Source organism: Gavialis gangeticus, unplaced genomic scaffold, assembly GCF_001723915.1.
Source record: "Gavialis gangeticus isolate Ggan-Ray unplaced genomic scaffold, GavGan_comp1, whole genome shotgun sequence".
NCBI lineage: Eukaryota > Metazoa > Chordata > Crocodylia > Gavialidae > Gavialis > Gavialis gangeticus.
The window spans coordinates 112,429,061-112,435,963 of NW_017729024.1; positions in this window are offsets into that span (position 1 = coordinate 112,429,061).

The following is a 6,903-nucleotide window of genomic DNA, read 5'->3' on the forward strand; positions in this document are numbered from 1 at the left end:
AAAAGGTGCAGATGGTTTGGCACATCATCACATATAATACAACACATTTTTCTCCAGTTAAAGAGAAACTGGAAGCTTATTAATATGTAGGGGGCTAGCACGATATCACTCAGTTTAAGATCAAGCAAAAACAACTATTGGAATGTGCACTAATTTGCTAGAATATAAATAATAAAAAACCAAACTAGGCAAAAAATGGTCAAAAGATATTGTATGATTAGTTCTGTAGTTGCTGTAGGTAAATGTACATCTCTTATTCAGATTCATATAACAAAATCTAGCCTTCTTGAGAAACTTCACAGTTCCTCCAATACTTCATTGTCAGTCATTTCTACACGAGTTAATAGTTCCGCACTCGAGTTATGATTTTTAACTAGATTTTGAAATGGTCGGCAGAGCTATAAAACAGAAGAAAGACATCACTAAGAATGGCTAACAGACAGCACACTTGCAGAAGAAATGATAGTTTGAGAAGTTAAATATGAAGACCATTAAAAAAGACAAAAAGTTGTTAACACCTGTACAGCAGAGAGAGATTAACAGGAATCAGGAAGATGATAATGAGCATAGGGGCTGTCTTTGTGTTTTGATGGTGGATGGGTTTTGGGGGTTTTTTTGCATTCCCGTGCTGAGCCCCACACATGTCCAGAAGACGCAGCGCAACACTTCAGTGTGGCTTGCTTGACGTGGCTTGTGGGTGCTGAGCACCCACTAATTTTTTTGGGGGGGGGTGCTTGAGCTCCAGAGCACCCATGGAGTCAGCACCTATGATTATGAGTCACGAAGACAATTGACTATCTCAACATTAATAAATAGAAATGCTGCTACCCTTCCTAGGCAGTTGGTTTTAAAGTTTGGGTGGAGCAGGAATTAAAGGGGGGTGCAAGGCTATTTTTAGCCCCCTGATCCCTTGCCCCACCCTCAGATGGACAACCCCCCTGCCCAAGCCCACCAAACTCCCCATCCTGCAAGCTGCTTCTGGGCCAGTTTTACTGGTGTTCACTAGTGCTCGGAGTCAAGGAAGTGAATCAAGGTGGGGTGAGAGGGGGAAAAGATTGTGGGGGGGGGGGGGCTCTGAGAGTGGGAGGTGTCAGGAGGATAAAAATAGCTCCTGGTCCTGGCGGGGGGGGACACCCACTATCCCTTCTTTCACAGAGCCACCAGGTGCATCCCCCACTGCCATACTTCAGTCAAGCTCCCAGTGAGCACTAGTAAACTGGCTTTGGGAATAATTTGTGGGATTGAGGGCAGTTCAGTGCCATTGTGGGGGAGGGATGGGGGGGAGTCTGGGGGTATTGGTGGGATAAGGAGCACCAAACCCTCCTGGACCCCAGCACCACCCTGCCATGTTAGCTTCCCTGGTCCCTCTGAAGCCTCCCTGCAGACCATGCTACCCCTCCTAATCCCAACCCCTCCATGGATTTTACAACCCCCCAGTCTCCCTAAACCCCCCTACAGACTCTGCTAGTCCTCCCAATCCTGAACCCCACCCCCTCCCAGATCCTGGTAGCATCCCCTATCCTTCCAAACCCTCCTGGATCCCACCAACATCTGTATGAGCCCACTTGCCTTCCTGATCCTCCAGACTCCCTCATGCACCCTGTTTGTCCCCAATCCCCACTACAGACCCCGCTTGTCTCTCTGATTCCCCCAACCCACTGCAGTCCCCAGTAACCCTCCCCCCAATTCCCCCAACGCCCCTTTCAGACCCTGCTTGCCTCTGATCCCCTAGTAGCCACCCCCATCCTGACCTACCTGGCCATTTTTAACTTGATCTGGGTGTAAGATGTAAGTTGTTGAAAATGAAGGTATTTAACCATTAAATAGATTGTCAAGAGATACTGTAGTATCAGGAGTACAGTATCAATTGAATTGCTTAAATTAAAATGGGATGTGCTTCTTAAGGCCAGTTCTAATTCAAATCCAGGTTACTGGATTCAATTTAGGATATACTCAGAAATGTTATGACCTGTAATTACCTGTAATAGAAAGGAGGTAAGAGTAGATGTTTATAACAATCCTTTCTGTCTTTAAAATCTGTTGAAATTATTAGGGATCTTCACTCAAACCCAAATGTTTCAGTAAATTTGAGGTCTTATTGCTGCATAAAATGGAATGTTTTCTCTCAGCAAATACAGTAGTAATATGTATTTGTGGCCCTATTATGTTCCCTCTCCTTTTCCTTCTCTAGCAGTCAAGACAGATGATAAGATTGAAAACCTCTGGTTAGTTGTGACCATTTATATCCCTGCTTGTATTAATAATACCCCTTTCCCATCCAGTTTGACTATCATTCAAATGAAGTTTTACATGTAATACAACAAATATAACAGTGCGCTAATTGCTGTTATCTAGTAGTATATCTGGGTGGGTAACTGTTAATGCTCTGTACTTCTTGAGCCATTTTAGGATAAGTCTAGGCCACATCAGGGAAGACATATTAATAATATTTTAGAGTTTCCTTCATAGTTGAAGAATTCTCTGTTCATTTTGGTCTTCTGCCTGAAAAATAACCCTGAGAAGACAAAACCTACATTTAGCATCTTATTCAATTTAGCAGTGACTCTACAAGCAAGACATATAGCTCCCAAGCCAAATTATAGATGTGGCTTTGCTTAAAAACAGAATCTACAAGCTAATACCCTATTACCAAAACTCAAACACTCTGTGTGTGTGTGTGTGTGTGTGTGTGTGTGTGTTGGGGAGGGAACAAGACTTTTAATTCCCTATGTTGTATGCTATGATGGGACATAACTTTTATGCTTTTTCTTTAAGATTATAATATCTGCCATAACTAAATGGGGAAATAAACTATGAATATGAAGTCAACACAGGATCTTCATTTGAAGTCCTAAGTCTGTTTCTATTGAAATCGGTAGCAAAACTCTTCTTGATTTCATACATCTTCATAAGAAGTTTCAAATTTGGCAAAAATTACTTTGTCCAGGTCAAAACGATGAAACTTCCACTCTGGAAAATATTGCACATGTTCAACTACAAGCATAAATATATAGTCACCCCCTCCTCTCCCCCCCAAGTATCTTTATCTTATTGTTTTCTAAATAATATCTTTTTTTCACCTCAATGAAGTCTAAGAAAGCTTTGGTTTGTTACAAAAATAGAAGCATTTGTCTTAGCTTGCTGGCCTTCACCTACTCCAAACCTCTAATCTTCAATAAAGGAGATAGAGATAAATTTAAATGTTTTCTCTTTATCAAAGTTTTAATGGAATAGGTCAGAAACATTTCTAAAACCATTAAATCATATGAATTCTAGGACACAAATGGAAAATTTGCCTATAGTAAAATGTGTACAACTATTATCAGTCACATATCAAGAAATCATAGAATAGAGATGTGACAGTGATCTATTAGGAGATCCTGTTGCTCTTCAATCAGTGTAGGATTTTTCTGTAATATACCATCAGCAGAAATTTTTTATTCAGCCTTATCATTAGTTACTGACATAATTTATTTTTGGAAACTGTTCAGTAGACTAGAGGTCACGCTGTTAGGAAAAAAATGACACTGATATTTAGGCTAACATTTGCTTTTCTTAGGTTCATTTTGTTATTCAAAACATTGCTCTTTGCCCTCCTACAACACTTCATTCATCATTCACCTCTTATTAAACTGCTGTCGCTTGCTTAGATAATAAAGAGATTATGCATGTCTTTCTTCCAAATTCTTCTTGACCTTCAAATTTTTTGGTACTTTCAAAATATGTTTTTCTTTGAATGCATGGACTTTCTCAAAAAAATAGGTTTTCAAAGGAGTACGAACATTTTACTGTTGCAAAAAAATTATATAATACACTTACATGCTTGGATGCACACACTGCCATTTGTTCTAATAGGCTGTAATAGACTACATAATATGGTAAGAATTACAGAGTTTACTGAACTCATTTCAAGCCTCATTTATGAACTCATTTCACAGTCAGCTTTCCACCTATCTTACTCTCTTGAATTCCATAGAGTTCATTTTGATTTTCTCCACTGCAGGACAGAAAACATTAGGAGAAACTGTACCACTAAATTTTAATGTAGAATATCAGCTTTTGAGGCTAAACTTTGACTTAATTTGATCCTAAAAGTGGAGTTGTATATCTTTTAAATTATATTTGAGAACGTTGGACTGGATTCTTATTTACAGTAAAGTCCCATTTCACTACAGAATATTAAAGTCCCTTTTCTGGCAGAATAAAGGAGGACTGAAGTGTGTATACATGTCAGAGCCTGGTAAGAAGAAAAACACTGGAATAGTTGTAAAGAAAAAAAGGTGTCTATTCCTGCTTCTAATGAACTAAGTGGCAAAATTGACAAATTAGTTTTTTTGTGTTACTTTGAGTCAAAATGAAAATCTCACAATATTGAAAAAAAGCATCTTGAAAAAAACATCTGTTTATTCCTTAATTCTCATGGCTACTTCACTGTCTCTCCTTATTTCCTGTAGCCAAGGAGATTAGCCCATTCAACAGGTAGGCCAATACAGCTGAGCAAAGCAAAACCTTGATGCTTACCTATTGTGCTACCCTGAATCTCAGGTTAATCAAAGGGATGAGTGTGTTTTTTCTCCCCAATCCTTTCAGATCAAATCACTGCACTAATCTTACCCCTTGAGAATGTTAAAAAAAAAGGAAATTTAATCGGGGAGCTATATTAAACAGACAAACATTAATTTCCTTTCTTAGAGTTTTACATGGCTTTATCAGGAATAAGAGTACAGGCAAAAGAGGCTGAATACCAGTGAACAAGCATTGACATAGAGCACTCTTGCTAAATTTGCTGACCCTGAACTAGACTTTATTTATCCTCTAAATCTTACAAATAAGTCCAACTAAATAATACTTTTCTTATATTAGAGAAGGAAAAAATGCAATTTCTTAATGATTCTGAAGTAATTCAAAAGGGATCTCTCTTTCTGTCCATTCTGCCCACAAACACAGAAGGATAAAAAAGCTTTGGAAAGCTGAGGACAGTTTGTCTTTATTTCTCATTTTTCTTCTCAGATTCTCATTTTATATCTTCTGAGCTGTGGCTCTGGATTTTTTCAAAAGATACGGAGAGTAAAGAGGAATGTCTATTGCAAACTGCAGACCAAATGAAAGAGCAGTGATATTTTCTCTTAGTAATGACCAATTTGGCAATGCAGAGAATTTATTTTCAGTTTTCAGGATGAAGATTAAACAAGAGTTGCGCTCCTAGAACAAACCACAGGCCGTTAATGTGTTACCAGAATCCGTTATCTCCTTAAGAGGTCAGGAAAAAAAATCCAGCATTTTAAACTTTAAACTGTTTTTTAAGGGAACACTGCTAGGTAATTTTAGCCCAATGTCTGACCTATTAAAAATAATATAAACTGTTGTTGAATTTCTTCCCATATCTCTTTGTCTCCAGATGCATAATGTGCCCGAATAAGTGATTTTCTCCTTATTGAAAGAGAAGGGGAAGGTGGCAAATATTAAAATGCTAGCAGAAAATATTTCATCAACACAGAATAATTAGTCTTTTGAACCCATGATCACTGTGGCCAAGAATTTAGGAAAAAAAGGATTAGACGAAGCTAACAGGAACCTTTACAATAAAACTAATATATGTAAAAAAAGCAAAAAGCAAAAAACAAAACAAAAAAGCCAAAAACAAAACACCAAATAACCCTTCCTCCCAAGAATTCAGGAAGGGACTGATACCTCAAACTCCTGGGCATCAATACATTCCAACTAAATGGGATTAGTAGGGAACTCTTTGAGGCTGATTCTCCCTTAACTTTTATCTACATGGTATTGTAATACCTTTCTCTGAAGCAAATGATCAGATGCTGTCAATAGGAGAGGATGCTGCTTTAAATGGACCACTGGTATCATCCATTAAGGCAATTTCAATGTTTCCTAGTAACTGAACTGTATAGTCTAAGGACATAAAAATATGAGTCTACATGTAGTTTCCAAATCCATAGTTATAAACTTAAATAGATGATTAAACAATGCTTCCTTTTCTTTTTGTCTCCTCCTCACCACTCTCTTCCTCCCTTTCCCTTGGGGTGATAATACTGATTCCAAGGTTGTTTTCCTGAGTTCAGAGTTAATTTCATATGCAGCAGCAAGGTATATTGGTGGATGGGTGTTCTAGGGAGCAAGGGAGTTAGAAGACAAACAAAAAGAACAAAAGAGAGCTAGATACTGGGTGCCAAGTATCCAGGGAGGACTCTGAGAAAGCATCCAGATGAGAGTGGCCATGTGGTACGAGGTGCCACAGACACATCTGTAATGCCACATACTGTACATTCAGGTGTTCTCTATGCTCCAAGGGAGCCGTGGAGCAGGGAGAGGGGGGTTGACCTCTGGATATCCAGGGGTCAAAAAGCCTGTGATAAAAAAAAGCCAAACAGAGCGGCGGATGCAATGGCTGCACGCACCACTAAAAAGTGGAGCTGGGCCATCCAGAGCTGTGCTCCTGCTGCCAGCCAGGCTCCAAGCTGCATGACCACCATTGCTGCAGCCTCGGGGACAACTAGCAGCAGCACAAGATGCTAGTTGGCCCTGGGGATTGTGTGGATGTGGCCTGACAGTCCACTGTGAAGGAAAGCTGGGAGAAAGGCAACAGCCCAGCTGTTCCAGTAGGCAACACATGGCTTCTAAATATTTCTATTTGCACCTCTTTATTGAAGCCAATGTAAGATTTTTTGATCATGAGCTAAGGTCTAAACTGAGGAGGTGGGGATCATGTATCATACTTAGTATACATAATTTTATGTTTACTGACCCAATTTAAGTTTTGCTTTGTCTACTTTCAGTCCTTCTGAAGGAATTTTTTGTTAGGATACAAAGTTAAAAAAAAAAATTAGAGAACATCCCGAACTGTAGGACTTCCTGAAGCATCTACTAAGTATTCTTTAGAGGTGT